The sequence below is a fragment of the Dermacentor albipictus genome, chromosome 2, assembly GCF_038994185.2.
Source record: "Dermacentor albipictus isolate Rhodes 1998 colony chromosome 2, USDA_Dalb.pri_finalv2, whole genome shotgun sequence".
NCBI classification, from domain to species: domain Eukaryota; kingdom Metazoa; phylum Arthropoda; class Arachnida; order Ixodida; family Ixodidae; genus Dermacentor; species Dermacentor albipictus.
Genome location: NC_091822.1, coordinates 97828956 through 97847966, shown reverse-complemented (window position 1 = coordinate 97847966; position 19011 = coordinate 97828956). Strand labels below are relative to the sequence as shown.

The 19011-nt window shown below is 43.9% G+C and overlaps 1 long non-coding RNA gene across 1 annotated transcript; it reads left to right on the top strand.

The window, feature by feature from the left end:
- The first annotated feature begins 5519 nt into the window (after nucleotides 1-5519).
- LOC139055487 (uncharacterized) lies at nucleotides 5520-18723 on the top strand. Its single transcript, XR_011511794.1, has 3 exons — nucleotides 5520-5601; nucleotides 13832-13890; nucleotides 18365-18723. It is a non-coding gene; the product is annotated as an uncharacterized lncRNA (long non-coding RNA).
- Nucleotides 18724-19011: the final 288 nt, after the last annotated feature.

Sequence of the window (19011 nt, the reverse complement as noted above, 5' to 3'; positions counted from 1 at the left end):
AAACTTCGGATACATGCAAGCGCATCCCACGCTGTGCGAGAAAATTCGTTAGGCGGCGAAACGTGGTCGCCCGATAAAGATAAGTACACGTGACAGTATAGACCGTTTCATCGGGCGAGGAATATCGGGCGCGCGGAGAGCCTTTCCTCCTCTCTGGCATGGGCGATCTGGCGCGGCGCTGCTTGAAAGTATTGCTGTCGCGCGCTGCGGAACGATTTCGAGATGTTTTAGATAGTACTTTGTGAACTTTGCGCCATGTCCGTTCATATAAGGTCGTCAGGGAAGCATTTCGGTGGATCAGTAACTAGAGTTGGCGGAAATATCTCTTGGGGGCGCAAAAATGTGACGCGCTTTATCAGCCGCGGTGTACGAACATTATCAGTCGCGATGTGTGCATGTGCTGTGAACTATTTTGCTTATATCGGTTTTCATTCAACAAAGAAAACCAGTGTCTCTGTATTAACAGCATGAAATAGTAAATCTGCTCACTATCTGATCGCTTGGCGTAGGGAGCAAAACCTAAAGCATAAGAGCACATGCTCGTGCACGGCCAACCTAAGGCAACCAAGAAACATCTAAGCGGCAGGCGCTATAAAAAAATTGCGATGCACCGGCATCGTTCTCGCGCGTTTAAATTCTAGTAGGCTTCAAATTACCACGTCTAGGCTAGCATTCCTGCATGAGGCCGACGGCGCTGCTCAACACAGCGATCACTGCGGTTGATGAACCAGCACGATAAAAAATTGGAGGACGCTTAAGCTTCGCCTTCAAGAGTGGGACGCGACAGCGTTCCCGTCGACCCGCCAAGGGGTATAAGACAATGCGCTACGGCACAGCAATCACTTACGATGCGCCCCGCATCGGACTTAGCGCCCACCTATCACGCGGTGAGCGTCAAGCAACGCAGCGTTCGGCGCGGCGACGAAACGTGCGCCTGAGCGAACGAAACGAACCAAAGAACTCGGTGTCTCGGAGGGGAAACCATCTACGCCAGCCAAACGTCGTGATCGGCACGGGCAGAGAGATAGATAGTAATCTAAACCGGAAGCACGGCGAAGCGTCGTCAGGGGAGAGGGAGTCCCGCGACGCGCCTGGCAGCGGTCCCAATGCGCGCGCGGCGCTCCTCCTGTCGGGGCAGCGCCGTACATTGAGAGGAGGGGGTCTTCTGTGTTTGCCGCAAGATGGCTCTGCGTGTGCGGAAAGCGCAGAAGAAATGCAGTGGAAACGCACTTCGCAACTCGTGTAATTGTGACTTCTGTACGTTACATGTTCATAATTACCGATATACACCGCAGTATAACTTTCCACGGCGCGTTTCGAAGGCAACACCGCATTCACTAGAGGCGCGTTTGCACCGCTTGGAAGCATCGAACTCGTGGCTGAGTGGTAGCGTCTCCGTCTCACACTCCGGAGACCTGGGTTCGATTCCCACCGGGCCAATCTTGGAAGTTGCTTTTTATTTATGAAGCGCCTGCCGTGATTTATCGCTCACGGTCAACGCCGCCGACGCCGACGACACCGGCTTTTCTGCGACACGAGCTCCTTAACGCTATCGCGTTAATATGTAAGCTGTGCGCTTCGGCACTGTCTTTTTGGCCTGCATACAGCCATAACATGTGAGAGGGATCGCATAAAAAGAATGCGATGCCTTTTTTGAGGACAAAATTTCCGTAATACGTGTGAGTGCGTCGTAGAGAACGGAACGAACACAACCGCAAAACTAAATTCGGTTATCAGCCTCTTTCTGGAAGAAGCAAGAGAAAACTGGCTAACGCCGCCATAGGACCTCGCATACCCACTCCGCACAACGTTTATAAATATGTAACCGCTGATGCCGTATGCTTGGACCATGCGGTATATAGAACAATTTTATATGTAATCCATCACCTACCACTGCTTAGGACGCTCGCGCAAATCGTAAACAGTCCCTTTGCTGGAGAAGCGTAATTCAGACTGTAAGGCATGTTGCTATTACTTGCCAAGACTATTTTATTCAGGGGCGGAAACCTCATCCATGGAACCAAGTAGTCACGCAATGTAACCTGCAGCGAACAGTTTGAACGCATGTCATAGTATAACGTCACAGCTCCTATTGTATAGCAGAACGGTGCCGGCGCTGTTACGATCGTCGCGTATGTTTCATGGCTCGTAAACCGCAGCTTACACTGTAAACGGAAATAACTCCGAGGTGGGAGTATAACGCTTGTCCTCTAGCGACCCCCCGGTTCGGAGTTTATTATGCTCCGTATGATCGGAGTAGAATTTTTACTCCGTGCGAGCGGAATTTTTGCGTGGAATTATGGGAGTTATTTTTTCTATCTTTTCTATCTTTTCTTTCTTTTTTGCTTTGCAATGGACGGAGTTTTTTCGAGGTTCGACGGGAGTATAAAAAGAGGCATCGCGTGAACATCTTTACATACAGAGGCTGCTGGTCAAATTTCGAAATATGTGCACGAGACCGCATCAAATTCGACGAAACAAGTCAATGAAAGCACGTATATCATGACATACATAAACATTTCAGAAACGCCCAATACAGAAATTTGAAAGACATCCCACGTGCACGCGATATCCAAATAGCAACGGTGCCAGTATACATACCCACGATATTGTGTGCCTCTAAACCGCCTAGGGAGCAGCTGTGCTGTTTTTCAGAATTACGGCTCACATGCTCGTTCATACGAGATGTGCCTCTCTGATATTAACAGAATACCTTAATCAACACAAAACTGTTAATTCAGAATAGTGAGAGAAAAAAGTTAATGGCGTAGATTTTCACAATTACCATGCCATTCTGAGTGCTGGAGCGACTTCGCACACTGCCGGCGTTCGCGGTCAAAAAGTAGTGCGTCAGTTACAGTAAGCAAGAAAAATGTAAGTGCGTCTGCTTCATAGCAAAATTAAATTTTCGCGATATAGTGGTAGCGTAGCAACAAATTATTACGTGTGAGCATGACCCGCAGCAGCCGACGCAACACCGAAAAATGCGCAGTCATACATATTATACACCGCACTAGTTGCTCCGCGTCCAAGCAATATCTCTAGGTTGTGAAAAGGAGCTACATAGCTGATCTATCGAGTTAATGCCGAAACTCGGAGCCAACAGGCATGCGTCTAAATCAGTGTCTCGGATAGAGCGTAATGTTAATGCAATATCGGAAGCAATGACGTGACCAAAGCCTATATGCGCGATAACAATTCGATGCACATCGCTCAATAAGAAGCTTTATTTACGGTACGCATACTTATGTCCTACCGTTTTTCTTCGGGTGAAAATATCCGTTCGCAGATACATAAAAACAGTTGCTTGCTCTCCGATCTTTCTCACTGGCAACACAGCACCGCAACGAACTTGGGGTACGCCATACATGTGCGACTGGCACGGACGTCTTCGCTCGAACAGTGGCTGCTGTTGCCATTGCTACGCGGTCCTTTCAAACATTACACCGGACGTTGTCAGCACGTACCCAAAAGAACTTAAAAGTCGCATTTCACTTATTGAACAACACAAGCCAGGGTCACGGAGCACGAAAACACAGTCAGAACCTGAGCCGACATCACGAGCCAGTGAGCAGCTTCGAGGTATACCTACACTGTAAAAAATTTCCGTAATTTTAAGGTCAAACCTGCCGTAAAAATTACGTAGACCGTTCAGTTTCATGAAAAACGGCGGAATTCTACGTAAAAAACGGACGTGAGCTCTGTTTTTTGAAATATGGAGAACCGTCCGTAATTTCATGTGGAGGGCAACTGAGCATGTTAAGAGCGAAAAATCAACCCTCAACGAATATAAAGAAAAGACACCGCCCACGTTTACCAGCAGTTACATAATATCACCATAGGTAACGCTGCTTGAACATTATTCGTAGGCGAATCGTAGTACGCACGCACAAACGGAAGAGGTTTCAGCGGTGGCGCTGCTTACCACCCTTCATCGCTTCTACACGACGGGTTGCATTTCTCCGCCTCAACAGTATAGAGTGGACAACGGCTGGAAATGGCGGTGTGCGGTGGTGGTATACCTTTAGCATTTGGGATTTCACTGAAAGAATAAGAAGGAATCGACGATGGACTGCTACGCAAGTAAGTGATTTAAGTGTCCTTTTTTGTTGTTGGTGCACGTCGCGCGTGCGAAATGCACCGCGATGGCCGGTGACGGGCTCAACTGTGTTGTGTGAGCATGCCCTGTCAATGCCCTGTAACGACATTCCCGCTTGGCCATGAGGATTGATAAAGCCGCGGCATTGCGAGACTGTGATAAACGGTGTAGCATTTGTTGTGCTGATTGCATATAGAGTACATTGAGGCGCGTAGGCAACATCAGCGAAGATGTCGTCTGTAGCAGTTCGTTATCGGCTGTATGTGCCAGCTGGTTTACTGACGTTGGCATTCCAGTTTTGCAATTTGTTGTGATGTGTTTTTGGCATTCCAAAATAATGTGCAGTTAGTGTTCCCCTTAGCAATCTCTCACGGCGTGGTGTAACACTATGTTAGCCGTATTCGGCGACGCATTGCATCACAGCGGAATTCTATTTTTCCTTCAGCTTAGGATACAGTGTGCTTGGCGTGCATAATCGCTGTGTTCATATGCGTAATTGAAAGACTGCTTCTGGAATCGAAAGTCTGCTTGTGTATGAAGACCTCATAGAGCATGTTGCATGCGATGCTTCTACATCACAATGAATGGACGGTGTAGCGTGCTTGCTGCCGTAACCTCGTGCGATCTGCAGTGTTACGTAACACTGGTGTAACACGGTGCCTTGGAACACTTTGGGATCGAGCCCGAGCAATGGTGCGCGATCGCACTTGAAAGTGTCCGCGTGGATACCCATTAAGGGTCGCTGGAGAAGAAATTGATTATTTTGCTAGCTGGTAATCGGCATCAGATGTCTCGCGAATTTTTGTTTTTGTTTTGTTTTTACTTCAGACAGCTACCAGGCTGACTATCAACGTTCTGACGCAATACGTCAGCATTTAACGTAATCTGGGAGTGGATTGCCACGTAAATTTTGCCCATCTGCGGCCATAATTGTAAAGCAAGTGCATGTGATAAGCAATTTTTAACGTAACCTTGACACAGAATAGCGGTGCCCAAAAGTGTGTAATGGACATCCAAAATTACAAATGTTCCAAACTGGTATAAGAAAATCAAAAGATGTGTCAACACTGATGTTAAAGGCTGGTTCTAATACTGACTGTCTCTAGTTGCGTAGACTAATTTTCAGCATATAGGCATCAATACAATAATTATTCTAAAATACATGTTGTGAGTTATGTAGAGCAAAATGTCTGCTGTTTTGCCGAATAGAAGGTGCTTCATGAAGTCTTTTTTTAAATGAGCTTAATGATACAATTGAAGACACCAAACAATACCACAGCAATCGGTAATTCGGTGACAAGCTTATGTGCAAGAGCATTTGTATATGAAAATGTTTTTGCTTTACTGTGGATGACCGTCTGAAAATACCTGATAATATTTGCTTCAATTGCAGCTATTGCACCACTGAAGGATGTCTGTGTGCCGGTTTGTGCTCAGTTTCTCAGCCAGTGGGCCTGAGAAAGTGTGCCACAGTAGTCTGTCTAGTAGTGCTCTTTGTTCTGGTAAGCTGTGCCATTCTATTGTATATCTGTCTTGCATATGCAGTCTTAATAGACAGTGACTGCAAATGTTGGTGGAATGACGAGGCCTATGCAAGTAGAGTAATTTTTGCAGATGCATTCAAGAATAATTGATGATTTGTTTTCCTGTGGCAACAAATTGGTTCAGTATGAGCACGTCGACTTGAAAGGGATGTTGTTTCGTACCTGACTTGGTTGCACATATGAGTGGTGTTTAAAAAACACTTATAGTGCCAGAGTTCAAGATTTGAGGCAACAGATAAAACATGCACCAATAAAATAACTGTTTGTCTAGTGTTAGCTTAATGAGTATGCAACAACACTGCACACTGATCGTTAGCACTGTCATGCATGGGCTCCATGGTAACTAAGATTAGCCACGAATAAGCTCACTGTGAGCTAGTGTTGAGCTAACTATAACAGGTGAGTATGCGATGATGTAATTAAGTGCAACATTAGAAGGCAATGTAACAATGTAAAATAGCCTGAGCTCACAGCTGCGTTGCGTGGTCAGGCGACCAAAAGATATAAATATTTAAAAGGGAACGAACAGTGCTACTGCCAGTATGAAGTGACAGTGTTGTACACAGCAACATATTCCCTTTGTCCTGTCTGTAGCCCTATTCGGTTCCCTTATAAACATGCACCAAGCAGCCCAATTCAGAACGTTCGGCAGGTTGATCTGAATACTTCAATTTGCCAAGCAGGTTAAGTGATGGCACGCTAGCATAGTGGGAGCTATTCTGAAAGTAATGTCTGCTATGAAAATTTGTCATGAAGATACTTCACTGCTAAAAATTTGGTGTACAACTGCACAAAGCAGCATCAATAGCTATGTTGCTCCCCCATGTGTCAAGGGTCTGTGCATGTTTTGTGAGATAATCCTTGAGTCGTCGGCCGGTTTGTCCTACATAATTGCGGCTGCAGGACAGTGGGATATTGTAAACAGCACCAACCGTAGTACCTATGAACTCCAGCACATACTTTTTGATGTAAACTTCACGTGTTGCCCTGGTCCGGTTAACATTTTGTACATGCCCAGATTGCTTGGCACTGAAAATAAAAAGGTAGTTTCAACTCTCTGAGCAATTTGCTTGAATTGATGGTTGCCTTTGTGTACAGATTGCATAACAGTCATAGGCCTTGGCTTTCTCGAAGTTGTCTGACCTGAGACGTCAACTACGTTCAACTCCATTAAATGCTTCTTGGCAATGCATGCTAAAAGGCAGTGCGAACGCACTGTTAAAAGCAAACATTTTACTTGGTTATGGAAGCTCCCCTCCACGTCGGGGTGGTACCAAAGGTTAAATGTGCTCTCTAGTGTTCCTGTAGAAACAACATGCTTCAGTGTTCAGGTGCACCAATAGAAAAGTTAAAAACACCTTTGAGTGCAAGGAATAGCTCCAGCTCGATGCTCACCACAGAAAATCTTCAGGCCCAGATAGTGGAGCTTGCCTTTCAGTAGTATTGCTTACTTGAACATGCGTGGCACTTTGTAGGAGACATTAAAAAGTTGCTCAACCACTTTAATTGCGGCTTTTCACTGCCGAGAACACTGTCAGCTAGTCGTAAAACACTAGCTGCTGTAAGAACCAGCGTAGTAAAGGTATTCTGCTTCATTGGAAACTTTTTGCCATATATGACGTGAAGTAAGGCTACTAAATGGGTTGAGTGATTTGTTTTCTGTCTTCTTTACCGTGCTAGATGAGCTCATGGAAGGGGGAAAGCTACATTTCAATAGATGAAGTGCCAACAGAGAAAGCACAGTCAGAAAGAACAAATACAGGACAAGGTGCTACTTGCAACTGTTTATTGAGGTCAAAAGCACTGAATATATAGCCATGAAGAGAGGGGGAAGAAAAAAAATACGCACTGATTATGTGAATGCGCATGTGCAAAAATATGTAAGATGTATATGAAGGGAATCATAAGATTAACCAAAATCAAAAATTTATCTAAAAACATGCGTTCATTTCTGTAAATAGTCGGAGACGGGGTGTCGACACAGGTGTCCCCCCTTTTCTTAGTCTGGTTGGCCTCCAAAAGTTCATGTGCCACAGTGTCATTGCTTTTAAACATGATTGTTGTATCAGGAAGCCTTGCTTCACGTACTTGCTTATTCTCATTCTCACATGCCTTGCAATGAAGCAGCAAGTTTGAGCCATAACCATTTTTGAGTGAAAGCTTGTGCTCCTGCAGGCGTTCATTAATACATTGGCCAGTTTGTCCGGTTTACTCCTTCCCACACTTCAGCGGTATGCAGTATACGACCCCTTCTCCGTACTTCACAAAAGGGTTTGTGTGTTTACTAGAACACTCTACTTTCTTAGTCATCATATGCAATCAGACGGCACAAAGTAGCAAGTTTTTGGGGCTCGGAAGAAACCACAGGAATTTTGTATTTCACGATGACATGTTTATGATTATGCGCTGCTTTGTGAGAATACGGTATCACCACTGGTTTAGCTTTCTTTCCCAATGTTTGACCTTCTTCACTGCTTCAGTTTCTTTCTTTTTGCACCTTTTTCAACAACGCCTCTGAAACTTTGCTCAAAACCAAACAAGGAAAGGCAGCTTTCTTCAACTTCAAAATCTGTTTGTCAAAGGTTTTGTGTGCCTTATGACAGCACAATTTTTTAAGGGTAAATTCAAGGCACATAGTGGCAATCGCACGTTTAACAGTCTTGGAGTGCATAGACTTATACTGCAACAATTAATTGCAGGGTCAGTATACCGACCTCGTGCCCGCAAGGAATTTCTGCCTTATCCAGTGGCGATACCCTATTCTCACGAAGTGGCGCGTAATCTTAAACACGTCGCCGCTAAATATAAAATTCTTGTAGTTTTTGCTGCGCCCCGAAAGCTTGCTACTTCGTGCCTCCTGATTGGATCTCATGACTCTAAAAGTAGAGTGTTCTGTTAAACATACAAATCCTTTTGTGAAATGTGAAGAAGCGGTCGTATACCGTGGAAGTGTGGGAAAGAGTATATCGGACAAACTGGCTCATGTATCAGCGAACACCTGTGGGAGCACAAGCTTTCGCTGAAAAATAGTTATGGCTCAAACTTGCCACTTCATTGCAAGGCCTGCAGGAATGAAAATAAGCAAGTATGTGAAGCAAGGCTTCAGGATACAACGATCGGGCTTAAAAGCAAATACACTGTGGCACGTGAACTGTTGGAGAACAACCAGATTAAGAATAGAGGGGATGCCTGTGTCAGCATGCCTGTGTCTAAATATTTACACAAATGAATGCATGTTTTTAGATAAGTTTTAGATTTTGGCTAATCTTATGATTCCCTTCATCTTCTGTGTTCTCGCGCGTGCACCTTCACACAAGCAATGCTTCTGTTTTTTTCTTCCCCTTCTCCCCATGGCTATATATTCAGCTGCTTTTGACCTCAATAAACAGTTGCAAGTAGCACCTTGTCCTGTCTTTGTTCTTTCTTACTGTGTTGTTTCTGTTGGCGCTTCATCTTCTGAAAGCCCTTCACCAAGTAGCGCCACAACGTGTTCTACTGGAAAACTACCACTAGACAGTGATCTTCCATTTCTTGACCTCATTGTTTTCTTTGGTGAGTGTCATGTGCACTGCATCTATGCCCCGTCTTTTAAGGAGGGAATTCTGCCTTTCACATCAGTGCACTGTTCGACTGTGAAGCTCTGTCACAGAAGCACGAAATAGCATCCTCAACAAGTCGAGAACTTCTATACCTAGGTCTAACATTGGCCTACAGTGGTGTGACCACTGTTAGATCACATTCAGAAGGTCAGCCATAGTCTCAAAATCTGTGTTCAAAAAGGTGAATCAGACCAGGCCTTGACGCAACGTAGCAAGAGGCACATGCAGCAGTTCAACTGTGTGGTTGTTTACAACATCCCGCTGTCATGCAGCTGCAACTAGGCAGGACAAATAGGCCTAATATTTGTTTGTGTGTGTGTGTGTGTGTGTGTGTGTGTGTGTGTGTGTGTGTGTGTGTGTGTGTGTGTGTGTGTGTGTGTGTGTGTGTGTGTGTGCGCGCGCGCGCAATTAACCAAAAGTCTTAGCCTGCGCTCGTGTTGTTTGGCCTTCTGTCTTTTCATGTTGTCCCCAAGTAATCAGTCGCTGTCACATTCTTATAGAATTTGTAGTTATGAGATTCATGCTTTGGAACATGATCAGAAGCTACCAAATGGATGACATAATCCATCTACATGTGTTGGTGTAGATAAATGTGTCTGTGCAGTAGGGGTAGGGGTAGGGCATCATATGTGCTTGTTTAGCGCTTACGTTGTTTCCAGAGCTTGTGACACAGTGATTCAAACTATGTCTGTGAAAACATTGCTGCACGTTGCAAGGAACTGTTACAACACTTGTAGGTGAAGCTCGGTGTTGTGAGAGGTTATAGAAACTTGCTTTTTGCAAGTTTCTAGAGCATTTTTTAAAGATGCTTAACTCCCGCGTGCACCGCGTTCACGACTCGCATGAAACTGTCAACAAGTATGTCCTTTACGCCATCCGTTTCTAAAGATTACATGAATATAATTAACCCTATGAAGGTCGATCTTTTTCGCCATATTCGACCGCCCAGGGCCGATTTTTTTTATTGCAGATTCCAATTCTTAGGGACTTATTTCGAAAAAAATTCACCGTAATTTTTCTAGGGTGTCCGTAAAGCCAGAAAAAAATTATTATGCGTTGGTATACTATATGTACTCTTTATTCATGGATAACAATAATAAAAAAGGAAATAAACCTATAAGAGTAAAAAATTTGTTACATTGTTATAGTTCAAGGCTTTGAAAATGTGCACATGAGAATACTTTGCAAGACTCAAATGTTCCTGCTCTTACACTAATACATACTATTATGAGCAATATCTAAGGGAACACAGCAACGCGTAGAAAACACCCTCAGACCCAGCTATATGGGTGATACGCAGCGGCCACCATCAGAAACAAAGTGGAAAGGGGGACGCTGTTATAACAATTGTTCACACTCCCGCCATGCGTCTGCAAAGTGCGGAATTTCACATCGCCAGCAGACAGTGATAACACTGTTCGATATTGCGTCACTGGTAACCTTTTGCGTCGAATCATTACAAAAGATAGCACTGCTCCGGACTTCTATATTGATTTGTGGTAAATCTTCTAAACCGTGAAAAAATTGTCTTTAAGGGTGAGTTCGAAATAAATTTATTGGCGCTTGCCGAATATTAAAAAGATATTGAAGCAAATGAAATAAGGCAATAGCGTTATTGCAGCTTATCCTCGTCCTTTGCTTTGTTCGTTGGTGTCCTAATAACGCGTCATGCCGCCGTCGACTTAACGACGGCCTCCATTCTTTGAGGCAAAGACGCGTAGACAGCCTCGATGAATGCGGTATCACGCTGAAGGTGGGCTTCCACACAAGTTCTATTGCTTCCCATAGTTGGTCGGAGTTCGCCAGTTCTAGTGAGCTCTTCGAAAGGTTCACTTTCATACGGCCCCAAACGTGCTCTGTAATGTTCATGTCGGCACCCTTCGCACACCACTGAAGTTGCATTACCCCTCGCTCTTCCAAAAGGCGCGCCACGTCCTTCGATGTGTGAACGGGAGACAAGTCCTGCTGGAAAAAATAACACCCATCCGGGTGCGGCCTGTTCAACACATAGGGGATCATCTGGTGCTCGAGCAGAGTGCAATACGCAGCACTGGTGAACCTCCCATCAATTCTCACCAGTGGGCCTAGGCCTGCGTGGGAAATCGCCCCCCAGACGTTCACAGACACGTGTCCACTGGCGGCCACCTCCTGGATATTCTGCGGACTAAAGCGTGTGTTAGCGGTCCACCACACTCTCTTTCGTTGGTCCCAGCGGCTCGAGAATGTGAACTCATCAGAGAAAACTACATACTTCTACTTACTCTCACTCCAGCTGCGGTGTTCATAGCGAACCTCAGGCGAGCCGCTTTGTTGGCTGCGGTGAGCAGAGGTTTCTCTGCGGCGATGTGACTTTGCAGTCCTGCTTCTCTAAGCCTTTGTCCTACCGTGCTGTCGCTCAAGTTGTTCAAGCCAAGAGCACCTCGAACGTCTTTTGCACTTTGAAATGGCTTGTCGCTGATGGCAGCCACGATGCAAAGGTCTTGGTCGTTCGTTGTTGATCGAGGTCGTGTGCAGTGCGGTGCATCGTTTATGCATCCTTCGTCTCGGTAAGCCTGGATAATCCGGTTGACCGTTTTCAATGGGCGGCTTGTTACGAGAGCAATATTGCGCTGCGTATAACCTCTTTTAGACATTTCTATTATATCTTCCCGCTCTTTAAGAGGCACTCGAGGCATCTTGAGGCTACAAATTCAGAGTTGACTGCTCTGCGTGGGCCACTGCAGTGTGCGACGTGAATTTTTTCTGAACGAACTTCGTGCAACAGTTGCATGAGAGACAGTTTGTCAATGTTCTTTTTAAAATTTTTCTTTATTCTATTCCTCTGTCGTCATTGGTTCGAGCGTCGCCGCTGTTCAAGGTGCCACTGACAACCGAGTGCGTCGATTCAAATAAAGAATTGGTTTGAAATACAGGGCAAACTTCTCGGGGTACTATCAAGCGGTTGCACGAACAAAAAAAGAGAATGAAAGAAAAGAAAGTGAAACGGTGTAGGTCACTGGCGACGATCACCGTCTTATCGGCTGTTGGACGATCCATGACGTAAGCTGCTCCTTTGTAGAAATGCCAGCGTGGTGGGAGTGCCAACAGTTAGTGGAAGAGCGCTCTCCTTTCCCCCTTCGTTTTTCACAGCGCCATCTGTGTATCGCTCCGAGTCTGTTTCAAGGCTGTTTGCCATGCGTTCTTGTGTTCCCTTTCATATTGCTTATGATAGTATATCCATAGCGTAATCTAACTGTGTAGGTGCACGCACTGAAGAAAACTGTGCGGTTGTGTGCCCATCAAAAAATCAAAGCGTGTGACAAACTTCCACTAATCTTCATCTTATCGCCAACCAGATGCAATTAGTTTTCGCGAGTCTAAAAAAAAAAAGGAGCAACAGAAGCGCATGCACGGCAGCAACCTTCCTATGCGCACCCCTGCAAGCACTAAATGAGCGAGAAACAAGGAGTAGCCTTTTCAGCGATTAGTAACGAGATAGCCATCAGTTTTGCAAGCGCAAGAAGCCGAAACGGCCTGCGAAAACAAAACCCAAACCGCCACCCGCCCTCGCGCATGCCAATGCGCTAGCGGTAGTACATAGACGCGCAGGAGCAAACTAGCTCTAAAACAAACCATGCAACGAAAACTGAGAGAGCGAGCCGTGCTAAAGAAATTCCCTGTATTTCCACATAATGGCAGCACATGACAGAAAAGAAAAGGTTAGGAAATTGTCGCGCTTTTTAAACCTACAGACAGCGCCGTAAATATACGGCATTGACCATTTTTGTACTTCGCGGTGCGGTATATTTACATCATTGACCCTCGAAGGGTTAAGGAGTCATGCTCCTTGAAACAATTTCCCATAACAACATTGCAAAATACCACCTGAGGGTCTCGCATCTCTTACATCTGCTGTTTTGCACATCATAATTTAATAAAACTGCATTTAGTAGCTGCTCAGCACAGGCCCCATTTTGGTTTATCACACTTTGTCTTTTCTCCCCCTGCCCCAGGTCTTATTTCAACAACTGCTATCTGCAGGCCGTCATAAAATTGCTTCAACATTGTTGACAGATTCCAATATTTTTTTCGAACCATTCTCTCATGTGATCTAAAGAAAATTAACTTGATTAGCCTGACATGAAGATGAATTTGAAATAATTTATTTATTGTACTTGCTTGGTAGCACTGAACTGTTTCTTTAATCAATATAATACTTACAATTCACCTTTGTGTTGCTGGGTACCCGTAGAGATATGGTTAGTTATTCACCAGAAAGGATCCCGAATTTTCCACCTTCTTAGTGTAGGTTAGACACTCACTTGTTGCACTTCACAAAGAGCAACTTGTGGTTGCTAGGAAAGAAAAGTTCACTGAGAATTGTCATGCATCCAATTTGATTCTGTGTACTAGCATGTTTGTATTAGCATGTATTTCATGGAGTTGAGGCTCCATAAAAGTACATTCTGTCATTCAATGTCTGTGACGTGGTTGAGCAGGTTGACCATATCTAATTAGAACTTCCTATGTTCTCGGGCACTTGTTTGCAACTTAAATTATGTGGTTTGGTGCTGTCAGTGCAAGCCTAATGTCGTTTCTTGTTCTCCCAGGAAGGACGCAAGCATTGCAAGGAGCCATTTGACCTGCCGCCACACTAATATTGTATTTGGTAAGGTCTATTACAGATATTATTTCGTGTAGTATGTGCTATAATTGTGTACAATGTGTTCAAAACTTCAGTAGGTGGGCTGTTCGACAACAGGTGTTTACAAATTAATAATTATAAGAGATGTTCAAGGTCATTAGTGATACAATTGCTGCTCACTGCTGAATTTTTTTCCAAATTAAATGATGAGCCATCCAGCAAGTGCGGCTCTCCTGGCTAATTATACAAACTTTCAAATACGGTTAATTTTTTTATCACAAGTGTACAGCAGTCGGGGACAATTGTTCACAGCGACAATTTCATAATATTTACTTACATGCAAAAGTGAGTCAAATGTCAGGTGTACTTATGAAGTTTTGTGAAACAAGTTCATCATCATATTGCTTACTTCATTGAAAAGTTTGTCGCGGAATTCTCACTTCTATGAACAGATCAACAGTTGCCGAACGATGGTCGTCTCTATAGCCAATGTTTGGGCAAGAGCCTTGTCTTCACAGCACTAACAAGAGACTTCTTTGCCATGCAGCTTGAGCTGATCAGTATGAAGAGATTACATAGGATAGGAACACAAAGCATTAGTGGGCCTCTTCAATTATCAGTCCTTGACAGTCCTGGACTGCTTAGCACTGCTGTCCCGCATTCGATTTTCTCAATCAGCTTCCGAAGCCCCATCCACCAGTCCGAGGGCAGCCAGTATCGCATTCGTTTTACCAGAAGTCACAGGCTCTGCGGACTCTCGGAGCTGTCAGCAGATATTTGTTCAGACATATGAAAGTAGCTACCAGACGGCGGCTGTCTTAAAAAGATGCATGGGGCTTGACGCCATGTTTTAAAAGAGGCTGTGTGTTTATGTGTACTTTGCGCGTTCCAGACAGAAAATATCATGCACTCAGCTATTCCTTCCGTTAAATCGATGCTTTGTGTGCCATAATGCGAGGTTTTCATGAGTGGTCGAATTGCTGCAACCTTAGTCCTTGTGTTTCTTTAGGGCAAAGCACAGTGATCAGGTGCAAATGCTTGCTTTTCTTGATGTGTTTCGTGAAATCTGTCATGCTCATTGCTATATGCATAGTAAACAGGTACATTTCGCTGTTCAGATGAGTGAAACTGGTGGAGGAGGAAACATATCATATTGCATGTAGATATTTAATGCTGGTAGCTGGCGTCGCATACAGGGTGTTTCACGTAACTTGAGCCAACGTTGAAAATATGCAAATGCCACGTAACTGCACAGAACCAAGGTAATGTTGTTTGCCCTCGCTTCGAGACACTCATTTTTTTCCATTTTGCCAGGTTAAATCATTAGTATTATGTAATTAATCAACTTCTCAAATATTATGATTAATACATGCTACATAAAAGTGTTTTTCCTAGCGTGAAAGAAGCCTGCAAATACACACTAAATTGCAAATACACACTAAATACACACATTCGCAGCACTTTGCGTGTATTCGCAAGCTTCTTTCTCGAAAAAACACTTCTACGCAGCATGTCTCGGGCAACAGAAAGCTGTATGGGGAGCTTTTCATGTTGCTCTACAATTTCCTCATGGACACTTCTAATCTAATTATAATATTTGAAAAGTTGATTAAAAAATGAAGATAAAATATTTATTGTGGTGGAATTAAAAAATATCTAAGTATCTCCAAGTTACAGCAAACAATGTTACCTTGGTTCTGTCGAGCTACGTCACATTTGCATATTTTTATTGTTTGGCTCAAGTTACGTGGGACAACCTGTATAATCAGAGCTTCACCGATTGCCGTTGACATGTGTGCCGATTCCTTCTGTTACCCAAATTCGAAATTTTGCTTTTGGATGTGCAGGATTAGTAGACAGTGTAGACGCGCTTTGTCCTAGACACACGTCAGGCCTTTAGTAGACGGTTTCACGAGCTTAGAGAATATCGGCCTGTGCTTTGTGGGTGAACAGTGATGTGGCACAACCGTGTTTTTGCTTATTTTTGTGTGGCAATGACGCTTAAATTTTACAGGAAATGAATGAGCTGGCTTGAATACAGCGGTTAAGGGGCCCGAAGAGCGAGAGCACGATGTAAACTGAGCTTTGTTAACATGTTCAATGTGCTCAGGCTGCGATTCCATTATGCAAGCTTTATGGTTGTGTCGGCGGCATGGCCTCTGAGACTGCACCATTTTGATGACCACGCTACTGAATTTGCTGTGTAGGGCGCTATCTACAAGTAGCTAAAAGCACGAGGTCACGGGATTGAATCCCGTCCACGGTGGCCGCATATCAATGGGGGCAAAATATGAAAACACCCATGTACTTAGATCTAGGTGCACGTTAACGAACCCCAGGTGGTCGAAATTTCCGGAGTCCTCTACTACGGCTTGCCTCGTAATCAGAAAGTGGATTTGGCATGTAAAACCCCATAATTTAAGTAGCTAATAGCAGACAACAGCAGCCAGGAGAGCGACTTCCAATCACGGTGCTTTCAAACAAAACCTTGGACGGTCCCAGGCAGCGGGATCACCACATGACTGTGATGTGCCCTTCTGTCAATGCAAGCCAGACCAGAAGCCGCAGGTGGTTTGCGGACAGTCTGGGACTGCATAATCGAAGGGGCACAGTGCTCTCACATACATTATGTCCACTGCGGGACGAAAGCCTTTCCTAGTAATCTGTAAATATATATGGCTTGCGCCAACTGACTCCATCCTATGCTTGCATATTTACAAATTTCGTCATGGTGCCTAGTTCTTTACCGTCCTCATCAGCGCGTTTTTTTAAATTTATCATGCATCATTTTTTGTCGTTCTGTTGCTTGTTGAGCAAGCCTTCATTCTCAAGCTCCATTTTTATCATGTCAGGTTTCAGTCTCTTAGGTTAGTTTTAGCACAATGCAATGATGGTACCTTTATGTGACTCAAGTCTTCTAAACAATTTATAGTCTTTAAATTTTGTCCTACTGATCCAGGACTACTGTGACTAATTGCCTTAAGTAACATACTTCATTGCCTTCTTGCCCTAGAAAATATAACCGGTGCCTTCTTGCGGGCCTTTAAAGTGGCAACTTGTGTACTGCGGACAGTAGGGCATGTTCAGATAAATTCAACTGGACATGCCTGGCGATAACTTTTAATTTTGATTTAAAAAATTATTTTGCTGCCCGAGCCTGGCGACAATAAAATTAACCTTAGTTTTCCAAGAAAAAAAAAGGTGTCTCTGCAAAAAACAATATAGAATTACCTGTTTAGTTAAAGGCATTTTCCCTGGATTTTACCGAATCTGCATTTTGAATAGATCCGAAGGAAATAGTGTTGTCGCTGCGGTTTTAAAAATATTTTGTACCAGACTGCAGGCCAATAGCATTAATTCCAACTAATTATCACAGAGTATCCCCACTATGGTATAAAGAAGAAAAATTTCGGAAAGAAACATTGCATAAATTTACCAAAGTTTTTTTTCTTTGCATTTACTAATAGCACGGAATTTGGCCATCCTGTTGCCATGAGTCGTAGAAATTTGAGCAAATAGCTCTGTCCTCATTGGCTCTCAAAATCCACGGGAAGTGCTCATGTTTAGGCACGTTAATGAATTACTCTACTTTAAAATTTTTTAGGAGAGGCTTGATTCCTTTCAGAAATTTCCCAAATTAAGCACATTCACATGAAGCAATGCAATCTGGAAAAATGTGTTGCATTATTTGTTTCGTTATGGGATTGCAAGTCAAGAAACGGACAGAATAAACAGTACTGCCTGCCAGAGCCATGTATGGGGTCCAGGCATAATTGCAGGCTTCGTTACAAAAAGGGCAAATTTTTCGGTGAACACAGTGCAATATTATAACTTTTTATGAAGATGGGAAGGGTATGTTGATGCATTCATGACCGTAACTTTCAATTTTCACTGCTTGAGTAAAAAGAATATTACACATTGATACTTCTTCCGTGACACAAACCATATCCGAAAGGGGCTGACAGCTGTTGACACAGTTGTGGTGCAAGCATGGTTTTTTTGTATTGTTGCTATTGTTGCTATTCTACCAGCCTATCAGCTGGACAATATCTTTGGCTTGCTTGTTCTGGGTCGGAAGTAAACAACATGCATGGTTTGCGCTTGTTTCAAGAGCACTTCATTGTTTTGGGAAACAGTAAAATCTGCAAGGTTGTTTAATGGAGCAATGGAGCAGTGAAAGTTGAAAGCTATGGTCTGCAGTATGTGGCCATGGCAGCTCTACCTAAATATGGGAGATGTAATCTCCGAATGTCATAATGTGCACGTGACATCCAAGCAAACCATCAATTGACTTGGGTCCTTTCTATCTGAAGCTTTTTATGCTATAAGGCTACGAATGAATATATACCAACATGGCTGAGTCTGAACCATTTCTTTTGACAAGAGCACTTGTAGTGACAGTTGTGAATACGAAATCATTGTTTATCTGAAAAACAATAGCGATGATGATAGTAAATAATTGAACAGCCTTAATTGATTGGTGTTTCTTTCTTTCCAGGCAAAGCCGAAAGCCTCTGCAAGCAGCCAGTCATTCCAAGTCTCAACCAATCCTTCCTCCAGTCAGCTAATTTCTAGTGTCCATGCGGAGAGGACTTGCGCAAGAGTGGACACTGGACACTAAAAAGGCGACAAGGACAGACGTAAACTTCCAACCGGTGTTCATTACAAAAAGGTATGTATATGTACTCTTGCACACTTGATCATAATCTGTTACAATCGTGCAAGTCAACATGGCCATCACAAATAAACGAGCGCACCAAGGCCTAAGGCGGCTTCCTGCATACAGACCCCAGATAATCAAATTCTTTAACAGTCAGTGCTATAGGGATGGCTTGCTAACGCAGTTGCATTCTACAATAGCCGCCGCCTCAATGATGAGTCTAGTGTTTTCTTTCACACTGCTTGCTATTATTTCTGTTTTTTCAAACAGCCGATGACATTTGCATTGGGAGCAATGGATTCCAAAGAAACCTTCTTTCCCTTTTTGTACTTTCCGATTATGTTCCTGTAGTCTCAAGTTTAGGGAACTTCCCATTTGTCCCACGTAACGCTGCCCGCAGGCAAGAGGTATGCTATACACTATTCCTCTTGAGCATTTGATGAAACCCTTTCTCTGCACAATGTTGCATGATTTTGATTGTCTAC